At 38.1% G+C, this 16,689-nt stretch overlaps 1 protein-coding gene across 5 annotated transcripts in view; it reads right to left on the reverse strand.

The window, feature by feature from the left end:
* GRIA2 (glutamate ionotropic receptor AMPA type subunit 2) overlaps nucleotides 1-16,689 on the reverse strand; it is a 199,188-nt gene that overhangs the window by 101,989 nt on the left and 80,510 nt on the right. The gene's annotated exons all lie outside the window — the stretch shown is intronic.

Consider the following 16,689-nt stretch of genomic DNA (forward strand, 5'->3'; position numbering starts at 1 on the left):
AGCCCAGATGATACAAGTCAATAACAATGCTGATGGAGCAGCCAACTCACATCTTTTTCTCCTAGGTCATTCTGCTCATTGGTGCTGCTAATGTGGTATATTCCATACAGCCTGGAGAACCTTGCATGATTATTTAGTAGAAAGGGAGAAAAAAAGAGCCTGATGGCTTTTGCTTAACATGTTTTACATTTATAAATTGCCATTGAATGGTATGAAACCTGTAGTCTGCTTCATAAGCAGGAACCGTGCTTTGCAGCTTGTGTGAAGTCTGCACAAGTCCATGTGAAAGCTGCATCACCAAACAAGCCTGACCTCAAAATCTGGAGACCAAAGAAAATCTCTCTCATCTTTTATCACACAGTTTTTGGCACAATGTCCTTGTAAACATAGATCCCAATTTTACTATTGAAATCTTCCTTAAGATCTCTTAATCATTAAATCTAATAATTTTTTTCTCATATGTAGCTTTCTTGGACTGTCTGAATTTATTATTATTTATTCTGTTTCCATATAAAAATTAGTCTGTTCTAGTTCTATGAAAACTGCCATTGGTGCTTTGATAGAGATTGCATTGAATCTATAGATTGCCATGAATACTAGAAAGAATACTAAGATGGGATCACTTTACTTAGTAGCCATTTAAAGTTATTTTAAAATAATGACTGTATTGCCCTGTACAATACATCCTTGTTGCTTACTTGTTTTATACATAATAGTTTATATCTCTTAACCCCTTACACTTTTTTGACTTCCACCCTTCTCTCTCCCCACAGGTAACTAGTTTGTCCTCCATATCTGTGTGTTTCTGTTCTTTATATATGTTCCTTTGTTTTACTTTTTAGATTCCAAATATAAGTGATAACATACAGTATTTTTCTTTCTCTGGCTGACTTATTTCACTAAAAACATATTACCCTCCAGGTCCATCCATGTTGTTGCACATGGAAATATTTCATTCTTTTTATGGCTAAGTAATATTTTTGTGTGTGTGTGTGTGTGTGTGTGTGTGTGTGTGTGTGTGTGTGTGTGAGACATTTATCCATTTGTCTGTTGATAGACACTTAGACTGGCTTCCCAGGTGGCTCAGTGATAAAGAATCTGCCTGTAATGCAGGAGATGCAGGAGATGCTGGTTCTGTCCCTGGGTCGGGAAGATCCCATGGAGGAGGAAATGGCAACCCACTCCAGTATTCTTATCTGGAAAATTCCATGGACAGAGGAGCCTTGCAGGCTACAGTCCATGGGGTTGCAAACAACTGAATATGACTGAGCATGCATGCACACACACTTAGGTAACTTCCATATATTGGCTATTTTAAATAATGCTGCTACGAACATTAAGGTGCATATGTCTTTTCAAATCAGTGTTTTCATTTTCTTTGAAATATATCCAGGAGTGGAATTGCTGAATCATGTAGTAGTGTTATTTTAGTGTTTTGGGCAACCTATATATTGATCTTTATAGTGGCTGCAACAATTTACATTCCCATCAAGAGTGTACAAGGGTTCCCTCTTCTCCACATCTATCCAGCATTACTTATTTGTAGACTTTTGGGGGATGGTCATTCTGACAGGTGTGAGGTGATATCTTATTTCAGTTTGATTTTCATTTCCCTGATAATTAGTGATGTTGCACATATTTTTATGTGTCTATTGGCCATTTATATGTCTTATTCTATATGTCTTCTGTCCATTTTTAAATCAGGTTGTCTTCTGATATTGAGTTGTATGAGTTGCTTAAATATTTTGCATGTTAACTCCTAGTCAGTCATAGTATTCGCAAATAATTTATCCCATTCTGTAAGCTATCTTTTAATTAAGCATTTAAGTTTAATTAGTTCTTATTTGTTTATTCTTCGTATTTTTTCCATGGTGTTAGGAGTCCAATAAAATAAAATATTGCTCCAATATGCATTAAACAATGTTCTGTCTACATTTTCTTCAAGGAGTTTTATGGTTTCAAGGAGTCTTACATTTACACCTTTAATCTATTTTGAGTTTATTTTTGTGTGGTATTGAAGAATATTGTAATGTCATTCTTTTATATGTAGCTGTACAGTTTTCCCAGTAGCATTTCTTGAAGAGACTTTTCCTCCATTGTATATTCTTGACTCCTTTGTCATAGATAAAGTGACATAGGTGCATGGATTTATCTATGTGCTCTCTATATTGTTCCATTGGTTTATATTTCTTTTTTTTTCTTTTTGTGCCAGTACTGTACTGTTTTGATTATTATAGATTTATAGTATAGTCTGAAGTCAGGGAATGTAATTCTTCCAGCTTTGTTCTTTTTTTCTCAAGATTGCTTTGGCAATATGGGACTTCTAGTTTTTTAAAACATGACCTGAGTATTTTGCTAAGAATTGCATTAAGTCTGTAGATTGTTTGGGTATAATTGCCATTTAACGAGATTAATTTTCTAATCCAAGAGCAAGAGATCTTTCCACTTCTTTGTATTATCTTCAATTTTATTCATCAATGTTTTCTATTTTTCAGAGTATAGGTCTTTTCACCTCCTTGGTGAAGTTTATCCCTACCTTGTTTTAGTTGATTCAAAATGGAATTCTCTTCATGCTTTCTCTTTCTGATAGTTATTTACTAGTACATATAGCTAAGCAACAGATTTGCAGTTGTTCAGTCATTCAGTTGTGTCCAACTCTTTGCAATCCCATGGACTGCAGCATGCCAGGCTTCCCTGTTCTTCACTATCTCCCAGACTTTGCTCAAACTCATGTCCATTGAGTCCCTGATGGCATCCAACCATCTCATTCTCTGTTTCCCTCTTCTTCTGTTGCCTTCTTTCCTGGCATCAGGGTCTTTTCCAATGAGTCGACTCTTCTCATCATGTGGCCAAAGTATTGAAGCTTCAGCTGCAGTATCAGTCCTTCAATGAATACTCGGGGTTGATTTCCTTTAGGATTGATTGGTTTGATCTCCTTGTTGTCCAAGTGTCTTCTCCAGTACCACAGTTTGAAAGCATCAGTTTTCTCATTTTGCTTTCTGTAATTGATTTCTAGTTTCATACCATTATGGTCAGGAAAAATGTTGATGCAATTTCTATTTTCTTAAATTTGTGAATGTTTGTTTTATGGCCTACCATGTGATCTATCCTGGAGAGCATATCACATGCACTCGAAAGGAATGTTTTTTTCTTGTTTTTGGATGGACAGTCCTATAGATATCCATTAAGTCCAAGTGGTCTGTGTCAGTTAAGATGACTATTTCCGTATTTATTTTTTGTCTGGATGTAAGTGACATGACTGAAGCGACTTAGCAGCAGCAGCAGCAGCAGCAAGTGAGGCATTAAAATCCTCTCTGATTATTTCATTATTTTCAATTTCTCCCTTTACGTCTGTTAATATTTGCATTGTATATTTTATTTTCCTGTATTACTATATCTAGTGTTATATCTTCTTCTTGTATTGATCCCTTTATCATTATATGATGCTCTTCTTTGGCTTTTGTTATAGACTTTTAAAAAAGTCTATTTTGTCTGATCTGAGGATTGCTAAACATACCTTCTTGTCATTTCTATTTGCATAAGTTTCTTTTTCCATCTCCTCACTTCCAGTCTGCGTATGTCTTTAGCTCTGAAATTAGACTCCTGTAAGCAGCACATAGATGAGCTTGTTTTGTTATTCAGTCAGCTGCCCCATGTCCTTTGATTGAAGTATTTAGTTCATTGGCATTTAAGTGATTACTGAAAGGTTAAGTACTTATTGCCATTTTGGTACTTCTTTTGTGTTTTTGTTTTGTCTCATTTTCTCTTTTTATTCTTCTACTTTCACTTTACTCCCTTGCGGTTTAATGACTGTCTGGAGAGGTGCTTCCATTCCTTTCTATTTAGTTTATGGAACAACAGCCTGGTTCCAAACAGGAAAAGGAGTACGTCAAGGCTGTATATTGTCACCCTACTTATTTAACTTCTATGCAGAGTACATCATGAGAAACCCTGGGCTGGAAGAAGCACAAGGTGGAATCAAGATTGCCAGGAGAAGTATCAATAACTTCAGATATGCAGATGACACCACCCTTATGGCAGAAAGTGAAGAGGAACTTAAAAGCCTCTTGATGAAAGTGAAAGTGGAGAGTGAAAAAGTTGGCTTAAAGCTCAACATTCAGAAAACGAAGATCATGGCATCTGGTCCCATCACTTCATGGGAAATAGATGGGGAAACAGTGGAAACAGTGTCAGACTTTTATTTTGGGGGCTCCAAAATCACTGCAGATGGTGACTGCAGCCATGAAATTAAAAGATACTCCTTGGAAGAAAAGTTATGACCAACCTAGATAGCATATTCAAAAGCAGAGATATTACTTTGCCAACAAAGGTCCATCTCGTTAAGGCTATGGTTTTTCCAGTGGTCATGTATGGATGTGAGAGTTGGACTGTGAAGAAAGCTGAGCGCTGAAGAATTGATGCTTTTGAACTGTGGTGTTGGAGAAGACTCTTGAGAGTCCCTTGGACTGCAAGGAGATCCAACCAGTCCATTCTGAAGGAGATCAGCTCTGGATGTTCTTTGGAAGGAATGATGCTGAAGCTGAAACTCCAATAATTTGGCCACCTCGTGTGAAGAGTTGACTCACTGGAAAAGACTCTGATGCTGGGAGGGATTGGGGGCAGGAGGAGAGGGGGACAACAGAGGATGAGATGGCTGGATGGCATCACTGACTCGATGGACGTGAGTCTGAGTGAACTCTGGGAGTTGGTGATGGACAGGGAGGCCTGGCATGCTGAGATTCATGGGGTTGCAAAGAGTCGGACATGACTGAGCAACTGAACTGAACTGAACTGAACTGATCTGTTTTGGATCTGTGGTTACCATGGAGTTCACAGATGTTGATCCATAACTATATCTATTTGTTTCAAACCACTGTTCATTTAAAGTTCAAATACATTCTCAAAGATCAACATTTTTTACTCCCTTCATACACATTGTGTCTTTTTACATTATATTTAACACCTTCACCTTCATCCCGTCACTTGTTATTGCAATTATAGTAAGTGTATATGAAGTGTATAAGAAGTGTATATGATTTTACAACTCTTTGGTTTTAAATCTTCAGATTAGCTTATTTAAGTGGTTGATCCTTAGACTTTGTTATATATTTCCCTTTACTAGTGAATGTTTTTTCCTTTCTTATAGATACTTACTTCCTGCTGCAGCCTTTTCTTTTCCACTTAGAGAAGACCCTTTCACACTTTTTTTTTTAATTTTTATTTTTACTTTATTTTGCTTTACAATACTGTATTGGTTTTGCCATACACTGACATGAATCAGCCACGGGTGTACATGAGTTCCCAATCCTGAACCCCCCTCCCACCTCCCACCCCATATCATCTCTCTGGATCATCCCCATGCACCAGCCCCATTTCTTACAGGTTTGGTTTAATATTGACAAATTCAATTTTTGCTTGTCTGAAAACTTCTTTGTCTTTCATTCAATTCTAAATGATAATCTTGCTGAGTAGAGTATCCTAGGTTGTAGGTTTTTTCTCTTTTAGCACTTTAACTAAAGCATGCCAATCACTTGTAGTCTGCAGAGTTTTTGCAGAAAAATTAGCTGATAACCATATGCGGTTTCCTTCATATATGACTTTTTCTCTTGCTGCTTTTAGAACTGTCTCTTTAACTTTTGCCATTTTAATAATTCTATGTCTTAGTGTGGGTCTGTTTGGGTTCATCTAGTTTGGGATGCTTTGTGCTTTGTATACCTGAATATCAGTTTCCTTCTGGTTTGGGGAATTTCAGCCATAATATCCTCAAGTACATTTTCAATCTCTTTCTCCTGAGAACTTTAGACTATAAAATATGCTTAATGTTCTCTCAGAGGTCCCTTAAACTGTTCTCATTTATTTTTTCTTTTTGGGTGACTTCTTTTATTCTTTCTTCCAGATCACCTATGCATTCTACTGTATCATCTGGTCTGCTATCAATTCCTTCTAGTGTATTTTTCATTTCAGTTATTGTATTCTTAATTCTGTTTACTTTATATACACTTTCTTTTTAAGCCCTTAAAAATTCTCACTGTTTATTATTTTCCCTAATTAAGTCAATATTCTTATTACTGCTGCTGCTGCTGCTAAGTCACTTCATTCGTGTCTGACTCTGTGTGACCCCATAGATGGCACCCCACCAGGCTCCCCTATCCCTGGGATTTTCCAGGCAAGAAACTGGAGTGGCTTGCCATTTCCTTCTCCAATGCAGGAAAGTGAAAAGTGAGAGTGAAGTCGCTCAGTCATGTCCAACTCTCAGCGACCCCATGGATAGCAGCCCACCAGTCTCCTCCATCCAAGGGATTACTAAGAACTCTTTGTAAGACAATTATTTATTTCTTTCATTAGTTGTTTTTCAGGGTTTCTCTCCTGCTTTTTTGATTGAAACAAACTTCCCTGTCTTCTCATTCTGCTTAACTTTCTCTGTCTCTAGGGAAAAGAGATAGGTAGCTGAAACAGTTATCTACCCCGGTCTTGAAGGATGTTCTTGTGTGGGAGCATCCCTATGCAGCCTGCATGTGCCCAGTGACCTTGGGGGACAGCTAGGTCTGACATGAGCATAAGTCACATTTATCCAGGGTGTCCTGGCAGTTATCACATTGGTAGGAGGTGGGGCTGGAGAAAGAGGGGCTAGAGCCAGAACCAAGTGTGAGCCGGGACTTCTCCACTGCTCAGGGGCCACCACACCTTAGTGGGAGCAGAGGTAGGTCCCCAGGTGTTGGAGCAGAAACCCTGAAGTTTGGTCTGAGCTGGTTCCAGTCCCACTAAGTGTGTACTCTCCCCTCCTCCCAGCAGTGCTGGACCAAGAGGAGCTGGCGTGGAACCTTGGTGTGGGTCAGAGCATCGGCTGTGGTGGTTGCAACCCCAGTCAGAGTCTCAGATTACTCCTGACCTGCTGTCACCATACATAGCTGGGGCTGGCTTCACCCTATTCAGAAGCCACTCCAAGCCTTAGCCATCTCCACCTCTCATGACCTAGCACTTGTGACCTAGAACTCACCTCAGTTGTGGCAGCCCTTTCCCTTGCTTGGAGTGAGTAGGGCTCAGTGGGCATGAGGCTCAGGCTGGGGCAAGCACTGGGCAGTGTCAGAAAACCATCCATAGTTCCCTACGGTTTCAATCTACTTTGTGTTTAGGGAGTAAGCAACTGTGCATGCTCTTTGCCAATGGAGCTGTTTGTTACAGCCTTCCTGTTAGTTCAGCTGGATTTCAAACTATCTTGATCTCAACCTCTTATATGGTATATTCCTGGCTGGAGATGACAGCTCAATTCCAATCTATCATCTACTGGAGAACTTCTTATTCTATATCACTCAAACTAATTCCATTAGAAAAAAAAGGAAAGAAAACCTTGAAAACATTAGCCTGCAAATCTTGTCTTTGTACTGTTTGTTTTTTTTTTAATTTCTTTCTGCTGATGGTATCATAACTCTTGCAATCATTGATTTTTGATATTTCAGAATAATTAATTCATTACTCTTCCTTGTCCTGCTCATGTCATCTATAACCAATTCTGTTTTATTCTACTACACTTGTTCTATTAACCAAGTATATTTAAGAACTTCTGAGATTACTGTTTAGATATGGGAAGATAGCTTTGGGCATGATGGATAAGATCCCTACTTATATGAAGCTTGTGTGTTACACTTTGTATTTCTTGCACCTTAGTTCTATTTTTCCCTGGTTCTTTCCCACGTCCTCTCTCACCTTCCTCCAAATCATATTCTTGGCATGTGAGCCTTCTTAAAGAATACCACGTAATTGACATTCTCCAGGGATCAGTCTTCCAACTGTTCCTTTTTTAACATTCTATCTCTTAATGGTATCATCTCTTTTAACAAGGCCAAATTCCATTTTCTTGTGCAGATGTTCCCCAGACCTGAAACATTACAACAATTGTCTCTCTTTACCTATTTATTTACTGAGAAAATACATACTGTATATTATTATGTAGCAAATATACTATAGACACTGTGTATATAATACAAACACTGCATATGACTAACTTTTGAATTTTGTATTTTCACAGCACAGTGGTGAAGGAATCTGCCTTCCAATGCTGGAGATGCTAGAGACAAAATTCAATCCCTGAGTCCAAAAGATCCTCTAGAGTAGGAGATGGCACCCCACTCCTAGTATTACTATCTGGAAAATTCCATGAACAGAGAAGCTTGGTGAGTTATAGTCCACTGGGTTGCAAATAATCAGATACTACTAAACACACATGCATTTTTATATTTATTTCTTTGCAAGCATGATTTTTAGTTATAATATTTAATTCTTTCAAGACCTCAAATATGAGTTTTCTCAAAACAAAAAGAAAACAATGGAAAGAAATCCATAAAATATCATTATTTTACATTGTTTAAAATCCTGTAACATTGATCTCAAGTGTTAAACATCATAGAAAATTTATTATGTATCCAAAGATCTTGGGCTTTGACCTCAGATGGAGCAATTGTAGAGCTACAAGTGAGAATAACCAGGGATTGAATCTTGCTTTGCTATTACCTAGTTTGACTCGGTTGGGCAAGTTACATATTTCTCTATGTCTCAGTTCAGCCAGCTGTAAAGGAAGATAATCATGCTACCCACCTATTTAATTTGGAATGGGGCCTTATGGAAGAAAAGATAAGCTGAAACAGTGCTGGCAACTACTAAGGCCCAATAAGTTTCTCATGACCTGCCTTCTTATTTTCCATATTCTTACCAATGTTGATATTAACTATTTATTAATCATACACCAGGATTTTACTCATTCTTTTCCTTTAGCATAAATTTCACCAAATCCATAGGACAAGTATTCATATGTTTAAAAAAATCTACCCTATCTTATCAGAATGTGAGAATCACACCAGACTTTTCACCTTCCTTTATCCCCAGAATGAAACAGTCACCAAATAATGTCCATCTGACATCTCAAATCTGTACTCTCCAGCTCTGCCAACACTGCCTTAATACGATCCTTCAACATTTATTGGCTAGATCACTGCAATAACCTCCCAAATAGCCCTTTTTATAATAAATCTCTTTCCTATCATGGCAGATATAATGCCCTTGCTGAAAATTCATCATTGTCTCCCCAGTGCTTAGAGAAGAAACTACTTTCCAGAGCTTAGGTGCTACCCACTATGTGTGGTCTGAGTCACATGCCTCTCACATGTGATTCTAATGCAGTTTGCATTTCTACGTCTCAGCCTGAATTATAAATTTCTACCTTTGCCCTTGAACTGAGAGCTAATTGAAAGCAGAGAAGGAAGTGTTATTTATCTCCAAGCACAGTCCGGCCCATATTTGGCACACATTGGGCATTTGATAAATGTCATGTAATAAAATAGCAGTTCTTCCATGAAAAGTGTCCTTCTTACCATCAACTGAATATGGTTTTCCCTGAATCTGATCCCCATCAGCACTCCGCTTTTACCTCCCTTGTGGCCTGAAACACAATGTGTTTGAGTGTGTGGGCATGTGTATGTGTGGCGGTGGTTGGGCGAGGGAGGGATCTGTGACCTCCTTGAGAGAAGGGGTCAGTGTGAGAACAGCGTAAAATCACTTGAAACAGAAGCTCATCTCCATCCTTTCCTGGCCACCTAGCAAAAGCATCACTGAGCCTGCGCCTGAGGTTCCTAATCTACTGAATGAGGATGCTGATTTGCATCCTGCCTTCCTTATAGGAAATCTTGAGAGATTAAATTAGAAATATGGCAAGAAGTCCTCGGGAGAATATAAATCACTACATAAATGTGTTAATGACAATAAATCCAAGCATAATGAATTGTGTCCTTTGCAAAACCCAGTTCAGGAACTTTCACAATTACATTATCAAATATTTGTTGAACGAATACATGAACCTAACTAATTGTATAACAAAGATTTTTATAATGAAATTTCATTTTTGTTAATACTGTTAATTTCACTTTGTTAATACTGGTATTTCTGAAAGCATAACAATATTTTCTTCAACTATCAGAGTGCAAGAAATTTAGTCTATCGTTTTTCATACCAGGGGGGAAAAAAACCCACAATTATGAATCTGAGAAGGCAATCTTTGGAATATTTTGAAATTTAATTATTTTACATTTTCAAAATGTATTTTATACGTGGAGAAGTTGAACCAACTGAGGTGAAGTTACCAACCTGAAAAAATACGTAGTTCCGGATACAACTGAAAATGTGAATGAAAGACCTGAACTTCTGTCTTGGAAGGTGTATGTCACCCAGTGAAGTTGGATGTCTACAGACATCCAATAACAAATTTTGCACTTGAAAGTATCTTCAGGGATTCTCACAATCTCAAATGTCTTATATAATTCAATGGAATTTTTCAAACCTGAAAACTTATTATAAACAACATTTATTCCTTAAAAAGTGCAACTGTTGAAATCTAAAGGTTTTGGGACATTTGGTTTCTATATAAAAATTTGGGAAAATGTGAAAAATGGAATTGTCTTTCTTTCTTAGAAAATCAATATCCTTTCTCAGATAAATCAATACCCTTTTCTCATAACGAAATGGAGTAAAACTACTTACTCTCCATTGATGGCCTTATTTAAAAATTTACATATATACTGGGGCACCTTCTTTTCCCATCAAGTGACAGAAGGATTTCACTCTCAGGAGCTGACAGTTCAACATCTCTTCTAAAAGGCTCATCTCTTTAAAAGCCAACCTTTGCTTGTCCACTGCTGCCTTCCAGAAGCCAGCACAGTGCCTGGCATGGACACTCCATTTACAGGGAGTGCCTGAAACACTCAATGATTCAAAGACGATGTGAAGGATAATACACACAGACCATAACAACATTTTCTATAAATTGCCTTGCTGATGATTTTCCCTATAGCTCTGCCACCAATCATTACTATGAGAAATCACTTCTCCTATGCATACATTTTTATCCCATTTTTCATACAAATACTAAATAGGATTCAGCATCATCACTCAGGAGCAGAGAACAGTGAAGTTGTAATAATACATTTTTCTTTCCCTCTAACAAACATTTATCCTTCCTGACCTTCGTGCTACACTTGCTGAGTGAGGTGAAATGTCATAAGTTTATTGCCATTGCTCATATTATATGCAGCTTGAAAAAATCTATAACATTTATTCTGGTTTCATTCATCATCTTGGGAGAGCAACAGCAGACCTGGCAGTAATAGGCAATAACTCTCAAGTGAATTTTAATGATGGATTCTGGACACATAAATGAAAGAGAATTACCTCTGTTTATAGAAGATGCTATTTCACAAAAGACAGTCCTATTCTTCATTCCTGGACATGTATTTCCTCCCCATAAATACACATAGCTCTACTCTCTACAGATTCTTGCCTGACTTAGGTTCTGTATAAGTTCTGAGCATTGTGTTCTCTGATGGGACTTGAGTGTGTGGGTAAAGCATGCCAGCTGCAGCATCTGGAGGCCTGGCCTCCAAGTCCAGTAGTAACACCAGCCATCTGTATGCTTCTCACAAAAGGCAGCTTTCAAAGGTCTCTGTGCTCTCTGCGGTCCCCCAGAGCTCAGACTTGGGCTCAGGTGGCCAACTTCAAAGTTTGAGTTTATTTTTGCTACTTTTGAGTTATACACATTTTATTTATGTTATTAAGATAAACAGATCGGGAGTTTGGGGTTGACATACACACTCTGCTTAATATTCTGTAATAACCTGTATGGAAAAAGAATTCAAAAAAATCACAGATACATATATATCTATAACTGAATCACTTTGCTGTACACCTGAAACTGGGCTTCACTGGTGGCTCAGACAGTAAAGAATCTGTCTGCAAATACGGGAGACCCAGGTTCGATCCCTGGATTGGGATGATTCCCTGGAGAAGGGACTGGCAACCTACTCCAATATTCTTGCCTGAAAAAGTCCGTGGACAGAGGAGCCTGGTGGGCTGCAGTCCATGCAGTCACAGAGTCAGAAACAACTGAGTTACTAACACTTCCACACACCTGAAACTAACACAACATTGTTAATTAACTATATGCCAATATAACAGGTAGGTATTGCATATTTATTATTCATCACATCTTTACTCATGAAAAATGAGTGTGTGTGATGCAATAGATTTTCTCAAATTAAATTCTATTTTCTGCATGTTTCATTAGTCTTTCATTCTTCTTTTTATATTTTTCTCCTTACCACTTCATACTATTTCCTTTTTACTTTCCCGTTACTGCTTGCCGTTTATCTGTGCCTTCAGTGTGCTACGGATATCCTCGGCTCCGTAGCCACTTGTGATCATGATGCTTGAAAAAATTCTACAGTCTTACCTGATTCTGATTCAAATGAAGGATTTTTCTTTTCCTTATTTTTTTCACCAAATACAGAGTAGATGCTATTGCAGTATATATAAACACATTAACTTTTCTGATCAAAACCTATGTTTAAAAACATAATTGAAAAATAATTGAATTAAAACACTTCTCAAAAATTGAAAATTTTTTTAAAAATTAAAAAATATATAATTGAAAAATGAGAGGATTAATACTTAAAGGAATTTTTTAACTGTCAGGCAAATAAAATGACTGAGCTTTTCATTTATGGCCTTATCGTTTGACTGCTCTCATATTGGATCTGATAACCCTCTTGCCTCTGAATGGCTCAGAGTTCCTGAGGCTTTCATGAGCTTCTTGTTCATCTTACTTGTTGGTAAGAGAGAGGGTTTCTATCTATAATATGTGTTGCACATACGTGTTAACCCACATAAGTTCATTAAAAGAAACATTTTTTGAACAATATATAATGAGCAATTTTGCAGATGTACTAGGAAGAGCTCTGGATGTCCCATTGCCAAATACCTGAAGTAATTAAAGTCAGCACAGTGGACTTGCTCATGCTTAGTGTGTTGGTCCTGGTAAAATTAGGACCTAGCATCTGGTGAGCAAGCATGGCACCTGGCTCTGAGGCATGCCAAGGGTGTGCCTGCTTCACTGATACACTTCCCGTCAATATCAGGAGCAGGGCTAGAGAGAGATGAAGAGTGCCTAGAGAAAGGATTAGTAACTCACTGATGTTCTGGTCCTCCTATTTATCTATTTGATTAATTTTTATTTTATATTTAAGCATATTTGATTAAATATATTGTGTTAGTTTTAGGTGTACAGCAAAGTTACACATATCCATGCACCAATTTCTTTCCCTTTATAGCTTATTACAGAGTACTGAGCCAAGTTCCCTGTGCTATACAGTAGGTCCTTGTTGGTTATCTATTTTAAATACAGCAGTGTGTATATGTGAGTCCCAAACTCCCAATCTGTCCATTTATATTCCAAGAGACAAGGAAGGACACTACATAATAATTAAGGGATCAATCCAAGAAGAAGATATAGCAATTATAAATATATGCGTACCCAACATACAAGCAGTTAAATACATAAGGCAAACGCTAACAGTTATAAAAGGAGAAATCAACAGTAACAATATTAGTGGGATGCTAACATCTCACTTACACCAATGGACACATTATCCAGATAGAAAATCAATGAAGAAACACAAATTTAAACGACAGTTTATCTTAATAACATATACAATATGCATGTAACTCAGAAATAGCAAGAACAAAGACAAAAAATTTGAACAAGTATATTCAGTCCATGGAGTCACAAAGAGTCAGACACAACAGAGTGACTGACATTTTCACTTTCACTTAAGTGAAAGTGAAGTCGCTCAGTTGTGTCCCACTCTTCGCGACCCCGTGGACTGTAGCCCACCAGGCTCCTCCGCCCATGGGATTCTCCAGGCAAGAATACTGGAGTGGGTTGCCACTTCCTTCTCCAGGGGATCTTCCCAACCCAAGGATCGAACCCAGGTCTGCCACATTGCAGGCAGACGCTTTAAACTCTGAGCCACCAGGGAAAGCTATAATTTCCCTTTGCTCTCTCTGTTTCCCAGAAGCCAGCCCTTCTAGCAAGCATTTGGCAGATACACGTCCACATTTCTAGTCCCAATAAGAGTTGATTTTGATTGTTTCAGTTTGAGTTATGTTTTTGATCAATGAGATCATAGGGCAATTGTTCCATGACCTGTGTTGACATTTGACAGAGAAATTGCCCTGCTGGTAGAGACTTGGTTCATTCTTTCAAACTACTGTTTAGTATTCCCTGGCTTGGATAAAATATCATGAGAAATGCTGGGCTGGAAGAAGCACAAGCTGGAATCAAGATTGCCAGGAGAAATATCAATAACTTCAGATATGCAGATGACACCACCCTTATGGCAGAAAGTGAAGAGGAACTAAAAAGCCTCTTGATGAAAGTGAAAGTGGAGAGTTAAAGAGTTGGCTTAAAGCTCAACATTCAGAAAATGAAGATCATGGCATCTGGTTCCATCACTTCATGGGAAATAGATGGGGGAACAGTAGAAACAGTGTCAGACTTTATTTTTTTGGGCTTCAAAATCACTGAAGATGGTGACTGCAGCCATGAAATTAAAAGACGCTTGCTCCTTGGAAGGAAAATTATGACCAACCTAGACAGCATATTAAAAAGCAGAGACATGACTTTGCCAACAAAGGTCCATGTAGTCAAAGCTATGGTTTTTCCAGTAGTCATGTATGGATGTGAGAGTTGGACTGTGAAGAAAGCTGAGCGTTGAAGAATTGATGCTTTTGAACTGTGGTGTTGGAGAAGACTCTTGAGAGTCCCTTGGACTGCAAGGAGAACCAACCAGTCCATTCTAAAAGAGATCAGTCCTGGGTGTTCATTGGAAGGACTTATGCTAAAGCTGAAACTCCAATACTTTGACCACCTCATCTGAAGAGTTGACTCATTGGAAAAGACTCTGATGCTGGGAGGGATTGGGGGCAGGAGAAGGGGATGACCGAGGATGAGATGGCGAGATGGCATCACCAACTCGATGGACATGAGTTTGGGTGAACTCCAGGATCTGGTGATGGACAGGGAGACCTGGCATCCTGCGATTCATGGGGTTGCAAAGAGTCGGACATGACTGAGCGACTGAACTGAACTGAACAGGGATATTTAGCTTGTTAAGAATTTTTACTACTGCCAACAAGGCTGCAGCAAATATTTCAGTGCATGCATCTTTGTTCACTTGTCCTAATATTTCTGCAGGCTGCTGCTGCTGCTAAGTCGCTTCAGTTGTGTCCGACTCTGTGCGACCCCATAGACAGCAGCCCACCAGGCTCCCCTGTCCCTGAGATTCAGGACGGATGTTTAAAAGTGGAAATACTTTCTTGAACCTACTACTGGCTAATATTATCCTTGCTCTCAAATTGTCACCCAAATACTAATTTACACTCCCATGAAAATAAGATCAATTCCTTTTAAATTTTCTTTTTGGTGTTTTTCACTAAGATTGAATATGTTTCACCTTTAACTTTTACTAATGACTAATGGAATATGTAAAATTGCATTTCATCTTTGCTTCAATAATAACAAGTTATATTTTGTACTTTTGTGGTAGAAAGCATTATTCCTAAGTTTTTTCCCACATATTAACTATTTTAAAATTCAAAATATCCTAAGATAGCCACATTTTATTGATGAAAAACTTGAGTATACTAAGAGCACCTCCCTAAAAAATGATGAGGTGTCAATCCCAGGCAGTCTGACCACAGAGTTGTTCTTTTTTTAATTATTAATTAATTAATTTATTTCACTGTGTCAGGTCTTAGTCACAGCACACAAGATCTTTGATCATCATTGCTGCATACAAACTATTAGTTGCAGCATGGGGCATCTAGTTCCCTGACCAGGGATTGAACTTGGACCCTCTGCATTGGGAGTGTGGAGTCTTAGCTGCTGGATCACGAGGGAAGCCCCCAGAGCGTGTTCTGTCAGCCACTGTGCTTCCTGCTGCTGCTGCTGCTGCTAAGTCACTTCAGTCATGTCCAACTCTGTGTGACCCCATAGACGGCAGCCCACCATGCTCCCCCGTCCCTGGCATTCTCCAGGCAAGAACACTGGAGTGGGTTGCCAATTCCTTCTCCAATGCGTGAAAGTAAAAAGTGAAAGTGAAGTCATTCAGTCATGTCTGACTCCTAGTGACCCCATGGACTGCAGCCTACCAGGCTCCTCTGTCCATGGGATTTTCCAGGCACGAGTACTGGAATGGGGCACCATTGCCTTCTCCAGCATTTCCTACTGGTAAACAGAAAAATCTGGTTTCCCATCATTATTTATAAGAAAGTACATCTACTTTTACTTTTTCCCTTCTTAACAATTCTTATATCTTGCACATTTTTCCTATTAGGTTATCATGTAAATTTTTATATGATTATCTATGTTAAATTTATATTTTTATTCCTTTTTCTTTTATTTTTCACTTCATCTATTATAACACTTGCGATCAAATTCTCAATCTTTCGCTTGATAACTTCTAGATTTCTTGTCTCTTTTAATAAGGATTTCCCATACTAAGATTTTCAGAATATATTTTATGTTTGATCTTATAATTATCCTTTTATAATAAATTCTTCTAATACAAATATTTGGTTTTTATGCAAAGAAGAACTCCAGTTTTGTTTCCACAGAGATATTCAACTTTCCAAACCCTTTAGTTTAGTTATTGATTTATCTTAATTTTAAGTGTTACCTTTATCATATCCTAAGCTTCTCTAATGCTGGGATCTATTTCTGAAGATGAACATATGTGTTTAATTACTACACCTTTTTGGAAATAGAAATTACTGTACAAAGCTTTCTGACCTATTGATTAACATATTTGT

The sequence above is a fragment of the Ovis aries genome, chromosome 17 (assembly GCF_016772045.2).
Source record: "Ovis aries strain OAR_USU_Benz2616 breed Rambouillet chromosome 17, ARS-UI_Ramb_v3.0, whole genome shotgun sequence".
Lineage (NCBI taxonomy): Eukaryota > Metazoa > Chordata > Mammalia > Artiodactyla > Bovidae > Ovis > Ovis aries.